Source organism: Harpia harpyja, chromosome Z (genome assembly GCF_026419915.1).
Source record: "Harpia harpyja isolate bHarHar1 chromosome Z, bHarHar1 primary haplotype, whole genome shotgun sequence".
NCBI classification, from domain to species: Eukaryota; Metazoa; Chordata; class Aves; order Accipitriformes; family Accipitridae; genus Harpia; species Harpia harpyja.
The window spans coordinates 15,455,943-15,478,899 of NC_068969.1; the positions used below are offsets into that span (position 1 = coordinate 15,455,943).

Genomic DNA, 22,957 nt, shown 5'->3' on the forward strand with positions numbered 1-22,957 from the left:
GAAAAGCAATGCCGATTTTTTAATTTATTGTCATATACTTAAGTATTTATTCAATATATCTTATTATTGGAAAGCTCAGACTTGTTTGGTGTACCAGAATAGAAGCTGACAAAGAGATCTCAGTTGTATAATATCTATAACATAAAGGACTGGGACGGGATAGAAAAAGACAAAAGGAGGCAAGAGCTGTTAAGCTAAGGGACAGTGTAGGCAAAAAGATAAATGAGGATAAAACAGTAAAGGGGTTTTTGTTTGTCCGGTTAGTATTAAAGTATAAGAAATAAATTCAGCCATGAATCGTATCTCTTAGGAAAAGAGCAATAATACCCAAGAGAAAAATTGCTACCACGTGATGCAACCAGTTGGCTAGGAAATGCTCTAGGTGAGGGCAGTTTCTGCCTGGGGCAAGGAAAGCCCTGCTCAGCACATCCAGGTTTTCATGCAGCTGCCCGAGGCAATCGTCATGAGGCTTCCTTGTCTCAGGACAATTCATGGGTGCAACTGGGGCCTCGGCCTGTGCAAGAATGCCCAAGGGTCTTTGTATAAATAAAACTAGAAAAAATATAAAACAAGCAAGTAAGCAAGTGACCCAGTTTGATCATGCCATTTTCACTGAGTCTGCCCCCCAGGCTAATGCAGATTAATCTTTTTCTCTGGATAACAACATAATTAAAGAAAATAAATAAAGTTCTCAAGAATGCGTGGGGTGTCAGCACCTGCATATTTGCACAAATTGCAGCTTCTAGAGTAAGCAAATCCAGGCCAGTATGCAACACAGGGCACAGTGACCTCTGTGCGCATCTCTGCCGAAGCAAGGACTGCACACAGTTGAAAAAGGGAACTCTTAGACTGCAGAGCACCATCGTAATTTGTAGAAAAACAGATGAGGAGAGTCATAAGTTGATTGATTAGGCTACAGGCTTATTGCAGGAGAACAAATACATATTTTTACATTAATTTTTCAGTTACCAAAACAATAAATTATAATTTAATAAGCTTCATGCTGCAAATATACTACAGGCTGTGAATTAGTAAAAGAGATACTTACCTATAATTTTACTTGTGATGAAAAATGTTAGAGGATTAGTCATCACATAAGAATCAGCCAGTTTTTGCTCTTGCACTTTCAAGGTCTACCATATTAAAACTATCTACAATTCTGTTAACTAGTAAGCATTTAAGAGAAGCTGGTGGAAACCATACATCACACAAAGTATTAGAAACTTCCGAGTATGACCTCAGATTACAGACTGAGTACCATCTGCAGGTACCAGCAAGTGCTACCTCTATTTTTAGTGCCATAAATACCTAGGGCAGGATTTTACTAAGCGTTATTAAAAAAATGTATTGGAACCCATCACTATTATATAAATTCATTTATAGAGCATGCGAATTTAGAATTCAGACCAGTTTATCAAGCAAGTTGTATATCACTTTGATAGGATGCAGGTTCTCAGGAAATCAAATGCACTATTTTTTACATGCAGTTGTCATACTGAAAAATTCATTAAACACACAAACATACATTAGATACTAGGTGGATCTAGCTAAAAACATTATAAAACAAATCTAAAAGTCATTCCTGTCACAACCACTACTGAAACTTAGGCATGAATGAAAACAAACAAACAAACAAACAAACAACTTTCACTGGGCATCCATGAGGACATATATATAGTAAGGGGACTATGATAATTTACATCCTGAATTAACAGTAGTACCGGTAGATTTTATAGCTTCTCAAATTCTTTTATTTTCCTAAGAAACAGCTAGTGCTATCATCCTGCCCTCTTTGACCAACACCCTAAATAAATCAGCTCATCTAAGGAAAAGAGGGAAAAAGAAAGGAAGAGAATCCACCTTAGCTGCTCTACACTCTTTTCTAAAAAATAACCTCCAGTGAACCCTCCTCAACACCAGTGCCAAAGAACTACACTAAACAGCTCTTAATTTATTGCTTCACTCATCCAGTGAGTGCTTAGAAAAATCCAATACTGAATTCATTAATAATATTAAAGCACTAAATTCTATGCTAAAGTTTACAGTTTCAATCAACTGCAATTCAACAACATTGAATTAGTTCAGCCATAGCAGGTGAGAATTAAAGATTATGGTTACTAAACAAGAAAAAAACCCACTTTTTGTTGTTGTTGTGGCACATCTCTAGTATGCTCCGCAGCTGATTATTGGTATTGACAAGACTAAAACAATTACTCAATTATAATTTTAAGATATGTTAGTCTAATACATAGATCTAATGCCTACCTAAGCAAAAGATACTATTTTCAAATGTACTGACCAACAAGAACTCTCACATTGAGGTCAATAAAAACTTGGAGGCACTCAACACTATCAAAAAAAATTTCACATGTGGATAAGTAGAGCTACATGGGAGTAAATACAAGTTTTAAAAAATTGTATCTTCAATATTTATTTTGATCCTTAGTTCTTGGGGATGAAGACAGGTTTAAATACTTTGAGGAGCAAAGTTAAGAGCAAATGATTAAAGAGAATGCAGATGAGAGTATCTGTGATTTTCTGGCCAAAAAATTGTTCTTTCCTTTGAAGGGGTGGAAACCAAAAGCACAGAAATATTAAGTTTCAAAAAATTAAATTTGTATCAAGTTTATGTAACAGCTACAGGAAATCTCAATCCTCACAGGCAGAAAAATCACCATCTTAAGAAAATTATTATAATTGGAAAAAAAAAAAACAAAACCAAAACCAAAAAAACAAAACCAGCAAGTCATTCTACCCTCAGGGCAAGGACTGTTCCAGGCAGCACGATTTGACCAGTTTTGGAAGCTTCTGAAACCCAGAAACTTCTGCTGAAGAGATGCTAGAAGGTAGAGGAATAGCCTGATTGCTATGTGAAGTAGAGAATTTCAGGACAACAAAATCTTTCTATACAAACTGGCAGGTAAGTGTTCAACTAATTTTCTGTCACCCAGCTGAACATCTTCTAAAGACAGCAATATAATTCTGCCAACATAGAAGAATGGGGATTCTCCTCCCTTGCAAAAAAAATTAACAAAATTTCAAGGAATTCCAAAATTGAATAACAGATTTAGTGTATGCTTGAAATGATGCAAAGCCTACAGCTATCCACTGATACACAAAACTAGTCAAATTATTTGTCTTGGAAAACAACTGAACAAATTTGTTGAAAGTTGACACAAAAAATTCTGGAAACAGATCCTAAACAGTTTAGTTCTCTGTCTTCAATAGAACGGCAATGGTTTTGGTTTTAGTGTGAAATAATATTGTTTATGGATTTGGTTTTTTTGACTGGAGTTTTGGAGAGATGTTTGGACAGTGGAGAAAAGGGAAATATCGAAATGGTGGAAGTGATAGTTGAACGCTGTGCACAGTTGTATGTTGACTTATCAAAAAGTGACATAGTAATTGCAAACATGATTATATAAAATTGTTTAAATTGAAAATTGAGGAAATTAGGTGTAGCTTCAAAGGACAGAGTATCAGAGGAACTTACTAAACTTCTTCAACTCAGACAAAACCAAGCGATATGACATTCTCGCACATCACAAGCCACACACTTGTAAGTGCTATAAACAGACTTATCCCAGACAGCGACTGTACACAATACCATAACATGGATAAGGGCAACCAATTTCATCACCCCTACCATGGGAAGTAACTGGAATTCAGCTGTGCTTATCTGTACAACAGAGTTTGTCTTATATGCTATTAAAAGTCTTATATATCAAAGTGAAACTATTAAAAATCACAGCATCACTGACTAAAAGTGTCAGTAAGACGGGAAGATTGTGACAGTGCAGCAAACCAATTTGAAGAAGTGAAACATTCGATTTCCAGTTTCAGGCTGTTTTGCTTGACTCTGCATTGAACAGAAAACATGAAAAGCACAAAGAAATAGACTATTGTCCTTGAAGACTCTGACCCCCAAAATGAATCAAGGCTTGCTTGCTGTATCTTCTAGGGCTAGAACTATTTGATCTGAGATAATTTTCTTTAATTAAACTTATGTCACATAAACAAGGGTATTGCTTAGTCAATTCAAATGGACTTCTGACCTGCATAAATTAGAGATCTGTGGTTTGGTAGCAATGCAGTCTTTGAGAAATACCAGGGAACTTTATTTCAGAAGAGTACACTCAGTAGTAAGAATAGACAGGGTGAAGTACTTTTTCATATGCAAACACATACATACATAGATATACACACACTCCAAGTATTCAGTATTTGTTGCAAGTTTCATCTCTGCTTTACAGTTGAGAACGAAGAAGAAAAAGAACTTCATAGGCAAAAAGCACTTGAACATACCATGCCTCTCCTTTAACATGAATGTAAAGCTTCCCTCACACAAGAGAAAGATAACCTTCAGAGAGTCTGTCCATGCTTATTTTTCTACATGCTTTTTGGTGGCTTCAGGCTATCTTTGCTTGAAAAGCAGGGATGTGATCTGGCCCAAGACAAACAAGTAGGATCTGCTTAGTTATACCACTAATATATACCACTAATATACCACTATATACTGTGACACTAGTTCATTCTTCCAGCAGTCAGGCAAGGCTCTTGGCCACAGCTTTACTTGTGTACAATATGTGCGATTAATAAAACGCACTGCTGCTTGGCACAGCCCTTCAGCTCCAGAGCCTCAAAGCTCTTCAACAAGGAGAAAAAGCCCGGGGGGCAAAGTGGGGGGATGGAAAAGAGAAAAGCTTTCAAGAAGCACTCTTAGCATTGCTGACTGCCAGTGACCTGTCTCAAGGCATACAAAGAATTAATTACTCCATGAGGTACACAACTACAACATCACTTGAAACTATGTGACATTTTTGGATAGTTCCCAGGCATTTGTAGCCAACAGGTGCCTAGTAGTTGCACAATGTTCTAATTAGTTCATGTGCTATACTTCAAAACTAATTACTAAAATGGCTGGATTATAATGTTGCAGGGAGTCATTCATGTGCCACCTACCATTAAGGGGAGGGAAGTTTTGTGAAGGTTAATTAGCATTTTTAAAGTACTTTGGAGATGAAAAGCTTTAACTATATGCCTAATAAAAGAAGGAAAGGTAATACTTTCTATTCAGTGAATTCCTTTTTGCATTGCCAGTGAATTACATGGGTTGCTTTAAGTCTAAGAACATAAATTTTCATGTACAAGGAATTAAATCAACTCCCAACAGGATCGACCTGTTAAGGAGTGGAGAATTCCAGCAAGATGCAAATCAACAGAGGTGACCACGACATCCTGGTGCAAGAGGGGCCAGTGCTGGTTCCCAGACAGAGGTTCTGTGCAACTAAAAGTAGACACTTCCCTATAACATGCCCTTGAAGAGATCAAATAATCAAACCATTATGAACAGGTACCCTTTTAATTAAAATAACACATCAATATTCTCTTCTTAGGTCATCTGCTGGCTGTTCTCTGCTCAGACAACACCCACTGGCCTCTCCAAGACGTGATCTATGTGCATCTGAATCTTTAACTAGAGTTGCATCCTCAGCATTTTGCACTCTTCTTGCCTACTGTTAAGATTTTCAGAGTGACAAAGTACATTAGGCACATTTTCTGTAAACATAAAATTACTTTCCCCAGACTTAGAGTTACATATAATATTTTTAATGAACTTATAATTGCTTTTTGTGAGCTTGGGAGATAATATACAAGTCATTATTAAGCATACACACATATATTTTCTATAAATTCTGTTTCTTCACAAGTGTAATAGGGAAAAAAGAGAGTATTCATTAATTACAAAAAATACATTCCAATTATTTGCTTCATATGATTACTATTTATGCTGTAAATCCAAAATTGTCACTGACTTAGAAAGTTATTACTGTCATCAATAGAGAGATTATTTTAGTGCTACAGATGGTTGTCCTTTTATAGGCCATTTTAATGACTTGTTCTTATCTAATCTGTCATGCATTATTTTGTTGTCGTTATGAACTTTTTAAGTTTCATATCAATCCATTTTGATGTTTACTAAACAGATGGTGTTATAAAAAAAAGGGGGGAAAGCATAATAATGACATTTAGTTCTCAAAAATACTCCAACAGCTACACATTTATTTTTTCAAATATGATATCTATGTCATTTGTTTTAAAAAACTTGCATGAGAAACAAGGTAATTCATAAGTTGTAAACTCAAACAGTTTACAAAGCAGAGCGTGAAATCAACTGAAAGAAGGTTTTTCTGAAAGGAGGTTATTGAACTTCAAAAGTATTTGTCAATTAAGATACATTAGGAACCTATTTACTGTAGTTTTCAGCATTCCTTCTCTATACAAAGCACTATTGGCAAATAGTTGCAATAATTGCTGTGATGTAGATAATTAGTTAACACACAGGTGTGACTCAGGTGTGCTGCTTGAAATCTACTTGTGAGTTGTGGTAATTATGTAAGCACCTCAGTTTACAGAAAGTTTTGCTTTATCTTTGTAATCTTTATGATTCTTTTGTTTAATCAGTGCACTGTCATCAAATAAACACAAAGAGTTGGAGAGCTGAGCACTATAGCAAACAAAATTACTCTCACCTAAATGAACTAAGAGTTCAGAAGACTGTAAATAACATTCTACATCAGAACAATAACACAGTTCAATCTCACTTCACCTGTGTGAGCTGAAAAACCTTCCCCCCACCTATACCTTCTAAGATTTTGCAGAAATCTACCTCAAAACATGAATATGACAAAATGAAGCATTCTTACATGAGGAAATTCCAGAGTTCAGGATCTCTTAACTCTACATCTTCCACACCTGCACTACAATACAGACTTCAGTTACAGGATTACCTTCCTCACACACAAAATACCTACATTCCTCCTAATTTCAAACAGCAAACAAAAACTGTTTGTAGAGTTCATCCGATTAATCTTCTGTTTCTAACAAATATTATAGTGGCTAAAAGGGAAATATTATAATAAACATTAGACCATAGCTCAGAGCCTTCCCGAGCTTTGAATATCTCCAAAGACGGGTATCCCACAGTCTGGCTAAGACTCAGTTCCAGTTTGTAACTACTTCTGCTGAGAAAGCTGTTTTCCCTGACATGAAATCAAAATTTCCTTTGCTGCAACTTGTGCTTGTTGTACCTGTCCTTTCAAGCTGCTCCTGAGAAGAGTCCGGCTCCATCTTCTCTCCAGCTCCTTCCAGGTGGTAGACAGCAGCTGAATCCCTCTCTTACCCTGCTCACCTCCAGACTGAACAAACACCATCTCTCTCCTTCATTCCATACATTCTTTCTGAAGAGTTCAGACAGCAATGTATCAGACTTTCAAGGTGCATATCAAGTCCCACCTGTTCCCCACCAGCAATCAATCATCTTCAGGTGACAATAATTGATGGAACTAGAGCAATAACACCACAATAACAAATTCCAGCTGATGAATCTAACAATGCTTTTGGATGGCCAAGGAAGTATTTCTCTCCCTGCTTTGTAGAACAAGAAAAGGAGGAAGAGAAGTCAGGTAAACAGATGTTCTTTTTTCCAAGTATTCTTAGTAAGCTTGTTACTGAGCTTTCCACAATTTTAGGGGGGTTTATGTTCATGATAAAATATGATGAGTAAAATGCAACTAATTAGCCTTTGTTAATTGTGTTACCTGTTTACACTGTGCTGCAGTAGAATAGGTATCATTGTATATCTGCTTTCTTATTTAGCCAACAGATGTGTCCCCAGCAGGAAGTTCCTTCTACAATATATACTTAGCATGGTGATGATTCCCGCAAAATGTGGATTTCTCTTGGCATAGGCAAAACATTGAAAAGGAGGTAAAAAAAGGCATGTTATAGGTGTACTACTTTTGCCCAGGGAAATTAGTAAAACCTGTCAATTTGTACAATTGTTTCTAAGAGGGAATGACAGAGTTACTAAATTCCCATTGTCCTAACAAGAATAAACATCTGTTAGTGCAGTAAGTGGCTCACTGGACATGACAAGGGCCTCAGTGCTTGTATTCCTGGTATCTAAACTAGGCAAAATTTATCTCTTGTACAGCTCTGTTTAAGTCATTGGAATTCCACCAAGTCTGCATTTGATTTGATGGTGATCATTAACAATAAGCTAAAGGAAGGGCTGTTAGCAAGGCTGATGTCATTGCCTTTCATCAGTCTTCTACAGGGAAAAATTAGAGTTGACTTGAACTCAGGATGACTTCAGGTTTTTTTAAAATATATTTGGACTAGTACAATATCAGTTTCTCATTAAACTGAACTCATTCAGGCAGTGATTGCAGAGAATAAAAGTCAGTTGAAAACTTTTCACCTACTCTAAATAATATATCCATTTTTAAAGCACTGAAGACTATCTCATTCATTACAGAAGCACAACTCCAAGGCATCTCTAAGCACACTCGTATAGAAGTGAATGAAAGACACAGTACCTGTGGCTACAGGCTTATATTTAATGAATAGCATTTCGTTTCCTAAATGGACAAAATCAAGCTCTTTTAATGGACCAATTACTTCCTTTTTTATCTCCATAGTCTTGCTCCATTTGCATGTCTGGTGTGCCAACTGTTATTCCTTAAATTAATGCAATCATCTGTTCACCAGAAAAAAAGAAAACACTGAACTATATTTAACAAGATGAAAGGGTTGGATACAAGATATCTCAGAGGCAAACTTTATGTTATGTCAATGACGAGTTTCGCCTCAAATAATACTGGCTGTAAACATATTTGTTTCAAAATGCACTCACTGTTCCTGTGTTTTATCTGGGCTATGCTGAGTGGCACAGATACAGTGCACTCTACTTTGGGCCATAGTGGGAGGCTAAAACAAGACTCATGTTCCCTCGTCTACAGTCTGGCAGAGGCTGAATATGTCACAGTCATAAAGAAATACAAATGCTGTTTATCGGAATAGACACGTCTTTAGGCTGCCACATGCAACAGTATCTCCTGAAAGCTAGCCAAGCAGCAGCCAAAAATCACATCCCTAGCATTAGACTGGATGTTTACAAAAGCAAAGGCTTACTGTGTACTAAAAGCTCAATGCTTTCCCAAGAGTCTCAGTTCCCCAGAGGCTCAAGAAATGCCTCAATCAGATACAGTCACAGTTTAATGATCAGAGGGCTGGAACACCTCTCCTATGAAGAAAGACTGAGACAGTCGGGGTTTTTTTAGCCTGGAGAAGGGGAGACCTTATTGTGTCCTTTCAATACTTGAAGGGTGCTTATAGGAAAGATGGAGAGAGACTTTTGACAAGGGCCTGTAGTGATAGGACAAAGGGTAACAGTTTTAAACTAAAATAGGTAGATTTAGACAGGAAGACATTCTTTACGTTGAGGGTGGTGAGACACTAGAACAGGTTGCCCAGAGAAGTTGTGGATGCCCCATCCCTGAAAGTATTAAAGGTCAGGTTGGACGGGGCTTTGAGCAACCTGATCTAGTGAAAGATGACCCTGCCTACAGCAGGGTGGTTAGAACTAGATGATCTTTAGAGGTCCCTTCCAACCAAAACCATTCTATGATTCCCACCCTTTAACTTTGCTTTTAGTTTGGGGGTTTTACCTTTACATTGTATATTTTACATGTGGTGGAGTTTTCCTTAGGGCTCTCTACTCAGAGTCTGGGCTTCACCACTGATCTGGAGGTCTCAGGACCCACTGTTCCCAAGTCCCAGAAGATGATCATCAGAGGTAAGCAAGCATTACCAAGAAGAGCAGGAGTAATGCAAAGACTCACAGAGACAGATCCCAAGCACTGATGCTCCTATCAAACAGTTGTTTCAAAGTGGGCCTTCTGACAAAGTGCAGAGCACAAGATTTAAAGAAAGAATGACACACACCTGAGACCTCCCAAGAGCTCCCCAGGGCTTCCCAGAGGGCTGTAGCATTCCCTGCTTCAGCTTAAAAGCAACAGAAGTCCAGGGAATTCAGCACCTGGCCTCTTCTCCCAAAGAACAGACAGAATGGCTTTCTGCTCAGGGTTGCTCCCAATTTAAGGTCTGTATCTCCCATTCTCTTTCCAGGGACGTGGTAAAGCTGGGCTCCAGCCAGGCTCCCCCAGCATGTGGAAACTGTAGTAATGGGTAATGATACCCCCATGAACTGGGAATGGTCTTATAAAAGTTTTGCTGCACCAAAAAGAAATCAGTCACTAACTGGTAGGGCTTGCTTTCTTCCCCATTCCCCACTTATTATTTCAAATGTAAAGATCCCTCTTCTCACTTTCCTCTGCAAAAGGAATTCCTGCTCATTTGTAGTAACAAGGATATCCTATCTATATCAGTAGGGCTCATGTAATTAAAATAGAGAGAAAATTGATAGCAGTTTTTTAAACACGTTGGTCATTTGTTTAAAGAATAATATTTCCAGTATCTGTCTGCATGAAACTTCACCATTAATTTTTAGAACTATGTTAAAAACCAAAACAAAACAACAGGGTCTGAAGAGTTGTTGCCGCTGTCTGGAGCAATTCAGTACAATTTCATGGAAAGGTTAAACAAATTCTGCTGGATGCTTTATTTAATTCTGTACCAAAGATAATGAGACCACCTTGCTGTCTGTAATTTTCCATTATTTTTTAACAAACTCTCTGGCAGGTCTGTCTATAAATATTCCTCCTTTCCATAATTCTGTGACTTTCACAGCCAAATCCATTAACCAGCTTTTTTTCCCAATGACTGTACATAGAAGCATCACTTGGGGTCTGAAAGTTATTTTACTAGGAGAGGTCGAAAACAGAAATTGCAGAGAAATAAAACAGAAAAAACTAAGACTGCATGAAAATTAAAACAGCTTTCTGATGTACTTTTTGCTACTCTAGCTCTTCCATCAATGAGAAAAGCTCATCTTGCCTATCAGGCCAAAAGCACGGAGTGAAGTATGGATTGGGTTTTCATAGAATCATAGAATCATTTCGGTTGGAAAAGACCTTCGAGATCATCGAGTCCAACCATTAACCATGCCCACTAAACCATGCCCTGGAGTACCCTGTCCGCTCGCTTTTTGAATACCTCCAGGGATGGTGACTCAACCACTTCCCTGGGCAGCCCATTCAATTCCTCTTGCACTTAATTTCAGTGCTCTCTCTTTTTCTCCCTCCTTTTGCATCTTTTTCTGGCTTTCATTCATGTTTTTCAAACAGAATGAGGGGTGTGAATGCTTGAAGGAAAGACTGTTCTCACACACTCTGTCCCTTAGGAGATGCTGACGCAGCTCAGTATCAGAATTCCATGGAGTCTAGAAAAATTTTCCAAAGGAAATGCCACTAGAACATTTTCAAAAACAACATTTTCCTTAATATTCTTTTTGCAAATAGATTAATAACTTCACCTAAATTTTGCAATATAATCAACCAAAAATAGTAAATGTGCAATGAAACCATTCAGCCTAAGATCTAAAATGTGTCTGTATCACACAGGACTGTAAGCCTGAAGATAATACCTGGAAGAACTACAAGCAAATGAAAACAAGATGTTTGAATGGGATGTTTTGGATATCTCTGCATCAGTGCCATGTATAAAAATGGCAATTTGTAATTTTAGAACAGTTTTGAATGATATTTGCAGAGCTAGGAGTCCATTGTGTGAAGCTGGCCACAAGTTTCTGTTTAATAAGTACTGAGCTCCTACTCCATGTGGATTTTGCTACCTTAAAGCAATTTGAAAACACATCAATCAAATCCCTGTGAATCAGCAAAAGCAGATGCTGCTAACTGTTACAGGCAATACCACTTGCAGTTTCATTTTCTGCAGTGCTCATTTAATGTAAAATGCATAGGCAGTCCTTGGAGTGGAGACTGGATCCTGGGATTCCTGCCTATAACTAAGTTCCCGTAAATTCCCCAATCTCTAGACTACAGCATCAGGCTCCCCCTTCCCTCCCTCTGGTTGACTGAATCTTGAAAATATTTATAAATGTATAAATACATCCTCCTTTCTTTCTTCCTTTGCAAAAGGCACAGACTCACCTGAAAGGGTGAAGCATGCCTTCATGGCAGAACAGAGGCTGTCCTGGTAGACAAAGAATGTTCCTGAGACACAAGAGCTGAGGATGGACCAGCTTGACAAAGCCTGACGTCCCAAAGGAGCCCTTCCTCATCCACCGTGTGGAGAAGGCACCATCGCTACCCCCCTTTCAAGTTTGCTTTCTAAGAAAGGGGCATTCCCAGTTCAGCTTTTGATGATACAGGTGCCCAACTTCAAGAGGTTTTGGTCTGTGATTCTCTGTGAGGAGTAAGTACAATACCCCCGCACCTGAGATAGCTAATGTTTAAGTTCCCAGCGCAGGATTTAAACAACACTTTTTCTTCAGTGTTGGGTATTAATAAGCTTAGGTCACAAAGACAGTGGCTGTTATATCCCACTCTCCCACACATTACACTGTAGGAGCCCACACATTAACTTAGCATAAAGTCCAAAGGCCAATTATGCACTGTGACAACTCAGCATCAGAAGGGCCAAGTCACTCTGTAGATTTGGTCAATAGGGCACTATAACAGCAGCTATTCTCCTTTCCTGCATGTTTTGAAGAACTATTATGGGAAAGAATTGGGTAACCCTATGTACTCTGAATATGTAAATTAAATGTTAAGTGGCAGAAGTGTATTGTGCCTTTAAGGCACAGAATAACTATAGGCCATAAACCACTGGTGGCTCACACACAGATCTCCCACCGCTGTCAGTGGGAATCTCAAACACAGACTGAGATCTGTATATGCCCCTGAGAGTCTTTATTCAAATAAGAAATTTAAATGACTGGTAGAGCTATGGGAAAAAAGTCAAAACCAAATCCTACTGCCTTTAAAACTGGTAAATGAAATCATGTTTTGTGCCAATTTTATTTCTAATTTCCTTTTTTATTTCATGAAAACACAGGCTTAACACTTCCAGCTTTCCTTTGTTTCTCCTAGAAGTCATGCTCTGGCTGTGGAAATGATGAACGATCCCTCTGAAACCAGCAAAATTTTACTTTGGGCCAAATGTTTGATTTTGTGTACAGTGGAATTTTGCTTATTTAACACCAAGACAAACGTTCAATGACAGATTTGGCTCTTTTTCATATCAGATCAAGCCCACTAAATTTTATCAATTCTTAGAATTGTCACGAAGAATTGTTTTACTCCCCAGTAGGGGAAAAAAAAAAAAAACCCAACCCAAAAAAACCCAACTCAAACACAACAATTTAAACCAAAACAAAAAGAATCACAAAACCACAGCAGATAAATCTCCTATTAAAGTCAGGTTTGTGTGTCACACAATAATTTTACTTTCATCAAGGACAGTTTTCCCTTTCATGCAATGAGAATTAAGCAATTTGCCAGCTAGGACTGCCATCTAGAAAAGTGAGCGATTTCTAATAGGATAAAACCTTCTACAATGGGGACTACAGGCCAATCAATTAGACCTTAGTGGGGAATTACTGAGGTAGTAATAAGTATTTGCTTTCTGTAAGGATGTCTTTATAAGTAGATGTGATCCAGAAAATGTAAGCTAACAGCGAATGAATTACTCCATGTGTGTATGCGTGTCTAAGTAAAATGAGGATAAACCTAAAGCTAATGGGTATTTAAGGAACTCCAACTCTGTGCTGCTAAGACAAATCCACCCTATTCTTCAACAGCAGGTCAAGGAGTAGTTCTGGGAATTCAAAATCTCTGAACTAAATTACTTGAATCAATAGGAGTGAATGTAGAAACAGGGTAAGTACTGACCACAGTATGCTCACTTTCAGCTAGGACTTAGGCTCTACTAAATATTAGCTTTAAATTACACAAAGTATGAGAAAATTCACTGTGAGCTTGATCAATACGATCTACACAAGCAATAAACTGCTTAGAAAGTCTGTCATTGTATTAAGATTAAAATATCGTTCCTTTGTCTATATTAGTACAGTGAGCTTTGTCTATACTAAATCTGACACTTTGAGGTAGAAAGCATACAATTCTATCAAAGAAATAATAGTTTAGTAAGAAAACTGTTTTTCAATATCACTGAAGAAAATATAAAAACTTAACCTATTCTATTAACTGCTGAAATTATTTCCAGAATAGGAATGATATATATGCTACCTTTTGTTCATCCTTAAAATACATGTACAGAAAGAATGGTCTAGTGTTAAAAATATTAGTAAGCAGTCAGGTCAAATAATCTGACACTGGTGGAAAAGCTGATATCGAACTTTATATCAAAGATACATAAAACACTGAAATTCCTCATCTGTATTCTGGAACTAAAAATGTGACTTCTGTTTCCAACAGTTTTGGTTTGCCCCTATCCTTACCCTGTATTTGTACACCTCGCAGGAGAGATAAAAGGTGACAACATTCTTCCACCCCCATTTCTACGGTTAACTTTAGAGACCTGGAAACCTAGGGTGTTATCTTTTATCCCAGGATCAATTTTTGCCTTTCAATTTAGGAGTTAGAGGCTGCTTCAGGTGGCATAGAATTTGAAAGAAAAGTCTGTTCTTCCCTGCAACAATTGAAAAGTAGAGCAGGAAAACAGCAAACAAAAGCCTGAACAGAACAAGTCAGAACTTAAAGTCTGTATTTATGAAAGTCATGCTATGGAGACAATTACATCTGTTTATCAAGTTACAGTTATTCCCATGTTAGAAAAAAGCTTGTAGAAAGGTACAACTAACATGGTATGTCTCTGAAAGATGGACACTAGCATGAAGGAACATGGTTTGAAATAATTATTTGAAAATACATTTTTTCTTCAAAGTCCCATATAAAAGACTATTAAGGAAAATAAGTACTGAGGGATGAGAAGTAAAGTATGATCTTTGGTCAAAATTTGTCTAAAATAGTACAGACATTAATTATGATGACACTAATGAAGACAAAAGTGAGAGGTCATAAAATGTAGCACAGACATTCCTAATGCATTCTTCTTATTAAAGAAGAACAATGTATTTTAAATTGTTAGAAGAGAACTTCCCCAGGCACCCATTCCCTCTCCCCTCACCCATGACATAAAAAAACCCCATAGAAGATATGGTCTCGAAATTTTGGTACAGCAACTTGATAGAAACAAAAAACAGATTAGATATTTCTAAAGCACACATGCAAGGACAGTAAGAAGAGGGAGAACTGTATGTACACACATTTTAAGGGCTATAAGCCAGCCAAAATGTTAGAGTTTTTCTTCCCAACCTCTACCAAGAACCATGTCATTCCGTAATGCTATAGTCATTCCATAATGCTATAGTAAGTGAATTGTTTCATTTTCCTTTCAGCATTTGATTTTCAGCACTGTTGGAGAAACAGGATAATCAACAAGACAGACCACTAGCATGGTCCTGTAAAGAAATTCTTACATTCCCAAGACATATTAAAAGGATCGGCTAATTCTTCACTGAAGCAGTGAAAGCACAATTTGTTTATCAGACTTCACACTACCATGACTGATTAACAATTAATATGTACAAGAGAAATGAGACAACACCACACACTGAACAGGAGAGATGTTTCTGAAACCAGTTTGGCATCTTGGTATCTTTCATTTCTAAGAGGTAGTGAGAAATAAGATATTAATGATTTGGAATGGAGGACATATTATTTTAGCACCAGATACTCTTTTTAAAAACATGCTTAAATTTAAATGATATAAAAAGAGGGTTTACTGAGATTATTTCCCCAAGAGGAATTAATTTTGTTGTCAGGATTTATCGCTGAGATGACACAACTCCTGGTCACATGGGCACATCTGTTAAACTAAGTCAGTATATTGCAATGTGACATCAGCTGCACTAAATCTTTGCAAAGTCCCCAGAATTTTAAACACATGAGCATCATACAATTATTGTACTGTATTATGTCGTACTTTGTAACGTATATTATCATTATTGTACTGTATTGTATTATACACAGTGTATTTCAAATGTGATAAAAAATGAAAATCCTTTAGGGATTCTTAGTAAGGTTCAATTTTTGCACATTGCCAAACTTTTATAGTCAAGAAGAGTTGAACTCCAGCAGAAAATTATTACATTGGATGGCAGGTAGGGAAAGGGAAAAGAGGGGAAATGAAGTGGCCAACTGTATTTTTTATGCTTTTTTTAAGCACCTACTAATAAGGGAAGAAGAAAACAAAACGACAACAAAAAAGTGAATGTAAAAATAGTTCAAAATCTTCAGCTCTTCTTCTGAGGTTCTTCACAAATATAAATCTGTATCACCTCTTTAGACAAGGCTCTGAAAATGTTAAAGACTGATAGCCACCTCAGCAACATCAGATGTTTGAATTCTTAAAAAAATTAATCATACTTGGGACTCTTAGAACATTATGAAATGTTACATGTCCAGTGATTCCATGAGCCCTGGACAAACCTCAAAGTACACAGACTTCATAGAAACTCCTCTCTGAGTGCAAGCATAACCCGAACTGTCTAGCAAGGGAAAATAAAACATATCAACTGGTTTTCTTGGATGTTTTTTACATCTCTCAAACCTTTGCTCTTGTGAAACTGTTTGTAATAGTTCAATTACAATTCTTAGCTCTACACTGCCAAAATGAAAACTGAAAGATAGAAGATGCAAATAGGCTGCAACAACTATTCCAGCTATAGGAAATCTAATTTACACAAAAGAACACATTGTTTGAAAGTCTATATGCTTTTCAACACTTAACCATGTCTTCAGTTAGAATATACAAAAATACTTTCATATAAAAACAGAAATAAAACTATCATGTTGAACCTCAAAGCTTACCAGAGTTCAAAGTACAATACCATCTCCATTACTAGAACCATCAAATGTAAACAAGGTGAGACAGAACCACAAGTGACCTATCACTCACCTACCAGAGAAAATTAATTACCCCTTGACATAAGTATCATATTCATGTACAGAGTTTGGATCATAATGAGGTCTTTACTATGCAACCATATTTCAAGTAATTGTCATCTTAAGTAAACATGTTTTAATTACTGTCACTTTTTTCATTATTCATTCTCAAGCCTACAATACCTGTCAGGGTTTAACGGATTGTCATCTCCTGCTACTTTCCTGTGGCAACATATGTCCCCATTTATTTCACCAGCAAACTAATTAAAATACCCAGACTATGCAATAAATTTAGGGTAATTTTGATGGTGATGGTGTCACAGTTGTCCAGCCTAACAAGTCTTCAGAGCTTTTATCTGCTTCTCTGAATACTTTCATGGTGCTTTATAACTGGAAATAAGGTGCTGTGTAACTGTTAATAAAGTGACATTTGCCACAAGTGCTGTCATTTTGAAGGATATCCAAGGAACAAAAAGGAAATCAATGTAATTGCCAGTTATCAACTTTAAATTTTCATCCTATTACATGATACAGAATAGCATATTGAGAATAATTTCAGTTCACCTAGTGCAGGGAAATAAGTATACATTCTGGAAAAAAATACTTCCCTCTCTTATATCTAATTCTTAATACCCTTAAAAGTAAACAAATAACTTCATCTAGTTACATGCAAGCTGCTTACTTATGTGTTGAGACATTTTATTTATATTGTTATTCACCATTAACAGTGGTCCACTGAGAGCTTGAAGGCCAGTTCATTCTGCCACTTGAGGATGCTCCTAAAATGTTTACTACTTGCATTACAAATGAGGTATCTCAAATGTTAAACTAGATGCCATATTCACACTAGACACTTGTTGAATCTACTTGATCCAGCAGTCCTTCATCAATTCCTGATAGATGTTTTCCCGGAGCCCTGAAGGGAAAGCAACAACTGGGGATTGGTGTTCAGTCTTGTGCCAAACCTCTAACCTTTATATAAATGAAGCAGTAATTCTGACAAAAGCAGCTTCAGAACACATCTAAAATGCAAGTTAAAAATAAAATGTAAAAGGGAGAATAGCAGGAGCAAGAGAAGGAAAACAGGAAAAGACATAGTAGCCTGGATTATGTCTACTTCAACCCCACTGACTATAGGGTCTTTACATCAGAGATGATACCAGATACATACTGCTTTTGGAGCTATTAGTGCTATGTCAAAGGTAGTCATCATATGTACAGTGAATCACATTTGACTCATTTCCAACATTTCTGTTCTGAAGGGAGACAGTAAAACTGCAGTGCCTGCAGAAAATAAATGCACATGCCTTATTGGTAGAAATTCTGATCAGCACTATAAAGAGAAAGATTAATTTAATACTTTCAATCACATAAAAACTCAGTGACTTGTTTCTGTAAGCCACGTATCCCTCTCATTTCTTTAACCTGACATATAGAGAAGTGTCTACTTGAAAAATCAAGTTTTGAAATTAGCATCTGTCTGTTTTTACCTATCAAACACAATCACACTGTGTATGGCTGAAACTTTTATTGCTCTCCTGACAGACACCTGGAGCCAGTGCTGTCATTGCTCCTTTTTGTAAGCAGTGAGGAAGTGAATGAGACGGACAGTTCTTCAAAGAAATGTTTAACAAAAAGCAGACTGAAGCCTTTTACAAGGACGTCACCTTTTGCAATTCAAAAAGGTTCTTGTCTGACTTTCTAGCACTGTCATATTTAGTGGTTCACCTTCTCTCTTCTCAGGTAATTTTTCCCTACTTTGTGAAGGAGAATAAGATAATCGCCAAAAAGCAGTCAGAGGAATTCAGGTTGGACTGTGATTCAAGTAGAGGTCTGTACCGGCATTAACAGGTCCCAGAGCAGCACGGGCAAGAGCTAAAATGCTGCCGTACTTCTGAGGAGCACACATGAGATTCTTCTTCAGCTTCAGGGTCACTGGGGCAGTGGTCAAGGCTCTCACGTCACCTCCTACTCTTTCTGGGGCAAGGATGGGCAAAGAATTACTCCAAGCAAGTCCTGTGTTACTACAGGAAGCTTTCAAAATATTCTTCTTTGTCCACCTGACACTTCAGAAACTGGACCCTTCACTCCTGATAAAAGCGCACTGACAGCACTTCTAGGCTGGTGGGCAGCTATATGAGCTGGGGAGTTAACAGTAATTCTGGTCCTGTTTGGATGCCCTTACTCTGTGTCACATAGACTAATACACTGACTGCTGTGATGATATTGCAAACACGCCTCTAGCATCCCAGAAACCTTTAAAAGGGTTCAGTCAAGCCTCTACTAATTTATGTGCTGGAGAGCTACTGCCAGAAATGTCCCAGCACAGTGACGATCGTGATACCTTAGTACAATATCAGCACACCATTGAATAAAATGGCCAACAATATTTTGAAACTCCCCAGAGAAAGATTAATTGATTCCTAACTATAGCCTATTTCTAATCATTGCTGCCTCTCCAAGTGACAAGAAATATTTGCTTTTCTTCATCAGAAAGCAACAGTAGCTGCTGGAGCCATGGTGAATTATTTCTTTCATATCCTTGGAAACATATTATACAGCCTTAATTAAAAGAGATTTCCGAAAGAATAGCAAAACACTCTTAATGGAAAAAGGACATTCTGGCTTTCAATAGCAAGGAAAATAGAATGCATTTGTTTACTTCCCTTGATATTTTATAAGCCAGGAAAGGTCTTCTCTCCATATCTCACCCCCCAAAGCTTTGATTTGGTCTATTCTGCAGTATTTCATTTCCAGCAAAGACCAGGGGCTGTAACAGGCCAGTTTTCTCTTACAACAATTTTATTTCTCCTCTGTACCTACAGTTAATACAAGCCATTATTTAGAGAGAAGAAGAAAAAATACCAGGAAAATGGGTTCTCCAAGGCCTCCAGATCCAGAAGGGTGGACAAAAAACCTCCTTCAATAAAGAAGAGACCAAGAACAGACTGGTGATTGTACAACATACACTAATTTCACTAAATTGGAAAATTCTAACAAGTCCCTTGGGAAGCCTCTGAACAGAAGAGGCAGAAACAAGGTATAGAGTCGTGCAAGTTACACATCACTGTATAAGTCACAATAGTGTCATATGAACCACATTCATATCTGGGTGAGAAAGGAGGTAAGAAATTATTACTACAGTGCCAATAAAACAAAGATGCTCTGAAAGAGGAAAAGCTGGCAGTTAGGAAAAATCACTCAAACAAGACTCACTGACCAGCCCTGTATCTAGAGAAAGAAGAATATTTCTTTTTTATATTAGCTACAAAATTCATACAGACTTTTATTTGGGAAACTGGATTTATTTGGACATAGGTTGAAACCCAATGCCAAATATGGTTCAAAACCTATTATTTAAAAACCAGCAAAGAAAGTCCATACACAGAAAAGCAAATTTGAATAGATTTTAATAGAGTAAGTAAATAAGATAGTAAATAAAACTTGTAACAAACACGTAGGAAAACTAAGACTTAATTTTCTTGTACTATTCCTACGAAACAACTCAGGAGTAGAGCATAATTACCTTTCTATCCATTGTCTAATCAATATCTAGGCATTCCAGCAGCAAAGATTATGCATCTCTTCACTTAGTATATGGAAAAAAAACACCTATGAGAAAAGCCACATACATTTAGAAACAGGGTAGAAGAGGCTGTGTGTTGCTCTGAAGCTGTACTGTCTCAATGACTGGTAGCATATAGTTATTCTAAACATGTTTGTGGTCATATGTACTAGCTTTAAGGTTAATACTTAGGAGGTTCCATTTAAAAACAATAATGAAGAATAATAAACCTCTCTGATCTTTCCTGGTTCCTCAAGATCACAAATGAGGTCCTGTGCAGGCTTTCAGCCATTACATTTAAGCATCAATGCTTTCCCTAATCAGGGATATACAGTGATCACCCCTCTATATGTTGCCCTCTACTCAGTCCTTCCATTTCAGACAACCTAAAAATGTACTTGCCTCAGAAAAATTAGTGAGCAAACTCTTCAATATAACTGCTTCTAGGAAAGCAAGTCTATCAAGTCTTGTTATCTTATTTTTCTAACATGTTTAGAGACTTAGCACCCAGTAGCTATTTTTCTCCAAAGCAAATCCACACATACCTTCCAATGTCTTATCAAATATCCGTAGAATCTCCTTAGCAACTTTCGGCTTCTTTTTTCTGGCTACATTTGACTAAGTTTCTACTGAAAATTGAATAAAGGACAAATAAAATGAGCCACCTTGGGAGAAACTCACAGTGCTGGAAAAATACAGCTGATCCTCTTAAAGCCAAGATCCAACTCCCAGGATTTTTCTTTTTTAACAAACAAGAAAATGTAACCTTCTTGGCACTGGGAATATGGTTTCCTGAAATCCATTCCAATTGCTGCAATTAAATGTGGCACATAAGCCAAGAACACAGAATTAGTAAGATTATACCTGACACACATGAACAAGCTTAACCTTAAAAACCATTTATAATAAATTATTCCCTTGCGAAGTCAAGATTGGTGAGGTTACACAATTTCTGCTGTGAACATCCTTTCTTTAAAAATTGATCACAGGTGGAATCCCTTGCAGTTTTTTTTCCATTCAAAGTGCTTCGAAGGATGTTGCCAGAAAGAAAAGTGCACACACGTGTCATACTGCCCAAATTTCTCAACATGGAAATTATACACCTTGAATTTTCTCAACAGGGTACATCCTCCCCCATAATTCACAGTGAGTCAGTAGTAAAGCAGTGCTCACATCTCCACCTGAAACCAATATTTTAGCTCATGTGGAACTGTTCCTTTGTTACCATTCACCCGACTGTGAGTTTTTAACAACTTACCTACAACTACTATGTCCCCCATCACTCCTCTGAGTCATTCACTCTGTTTCATAATGCATATAGAATTGTAAAGCATAGAAATGCAGCCTAATGACATCAAAATTAATTTATTCAGAAGCTAAAGTACTGACAATCAGAGAAGGAAAGGTTAATCCTCTATTCTCCAGACCTGCACACAAGTGGGAACACTGGCCCAAACATCTTTCCCAAAGCTCTACATGTACAGAAAGTGACAATGTTACATGAAAAAACTGTTATGTCAATATTGGTGGGAAATTTTTCATACAACATGTAACTAAGTTGTGGAACACATCTCTGCAGAACAGCATGTAGGATAAGAGCATAAATGGATTCAAAGAGAAATTAAATAGATTCACGGAGAATAAGTAATCTGTGATTACTAACAGTGATGTAATAATTTACAGACTCATGAAGTCCATAAATCACAGCCAGTTCAAGCTGGAACGTATACTAAGGGGAAAGCATCACTCTGTATTGACCCATGTCTTGCAGTCTATCCAAGAGCAACTGCTACCGGGCACTGGATTCTTACATTCTGTTTCAAGTACGCATGCATAGTTTGAACTGCACCACTAACCACTGTAGTTGGCAAAGAAAATCCTGAAAAGGCTATTTAGTGGTTCCAGCAAAGTCTTACACAAACTGAAGTGAAAACACGATATGGGAGCACCTTAACTTTTGGCCTTAAGCATTTTCTGCTATATTTAAATATTTGAGGATAACTCCAGGAAAGACGGGTGCAGTTTTCCAAGTTCACAGGAATGCCTGCATTTGTGGACATGGCCAAGCCCACCAAGTAAATATTTCATGCTCAAAATATTTACTCTGTGAGCAAAACATCACAGCTCTTATGTAACACATTTGGGACAGATAGCTCTTCAAATCACAGACAGCAAAATGGGTTACTGCATTCTGCTATATTGCCCCAGCATTTGCAGTAAAAAGATACAACTAAAGGGATGTTAATTAGCATGTGCTGCAGAAAAACAACGTTGCTTGCGCTTACCACAAATATGCTGAAACAACTGCAGACAGATTTGTTAATCCTAGTTCAGAAATGCCCTCCTTCCTTGTGAGGTTGTTCTCAGGAGCTAAGCATTACTGTAGCAATGACAAAGCTTATTCCATTTTTTTCCTTAGACAAATGCAATCAAACAGGGACTTTCTGAAACATATTATAGCTTGTCTCAGACATCTGGAGCCAGGGCTGGCACAGACTCTCTGCTATGCAGAAGAAAAGTGAAAAAGACAGACAGCACTTCAAAATAAATCAATTGCATTTATTAGCTCCTTTTGCTGATGTTTTGGGGAAGGAAGGGAGGGAAGGGAGAAGAGAGGAAGAGGTTTTCAGCGTTAAAGGTCTTATTTTCTTTGCTA

General features: G+C 37.4%; 1 protein-coding gene across 6 annotated transcripts in view; it reads right to left on the minus strand.

Annotated features, from left to right (window-relative positions):
• The window catches only part of FHIT (fragile histidine triad diadenosine triphosphatase), a 632,955-nt gene that overhangs the window by 347,582 nt on the left and 262,416 nt on the right, over positions 1–22,957 (minus strand). The gene's annotated exons all lie outside the window — the stretch shown is intronic.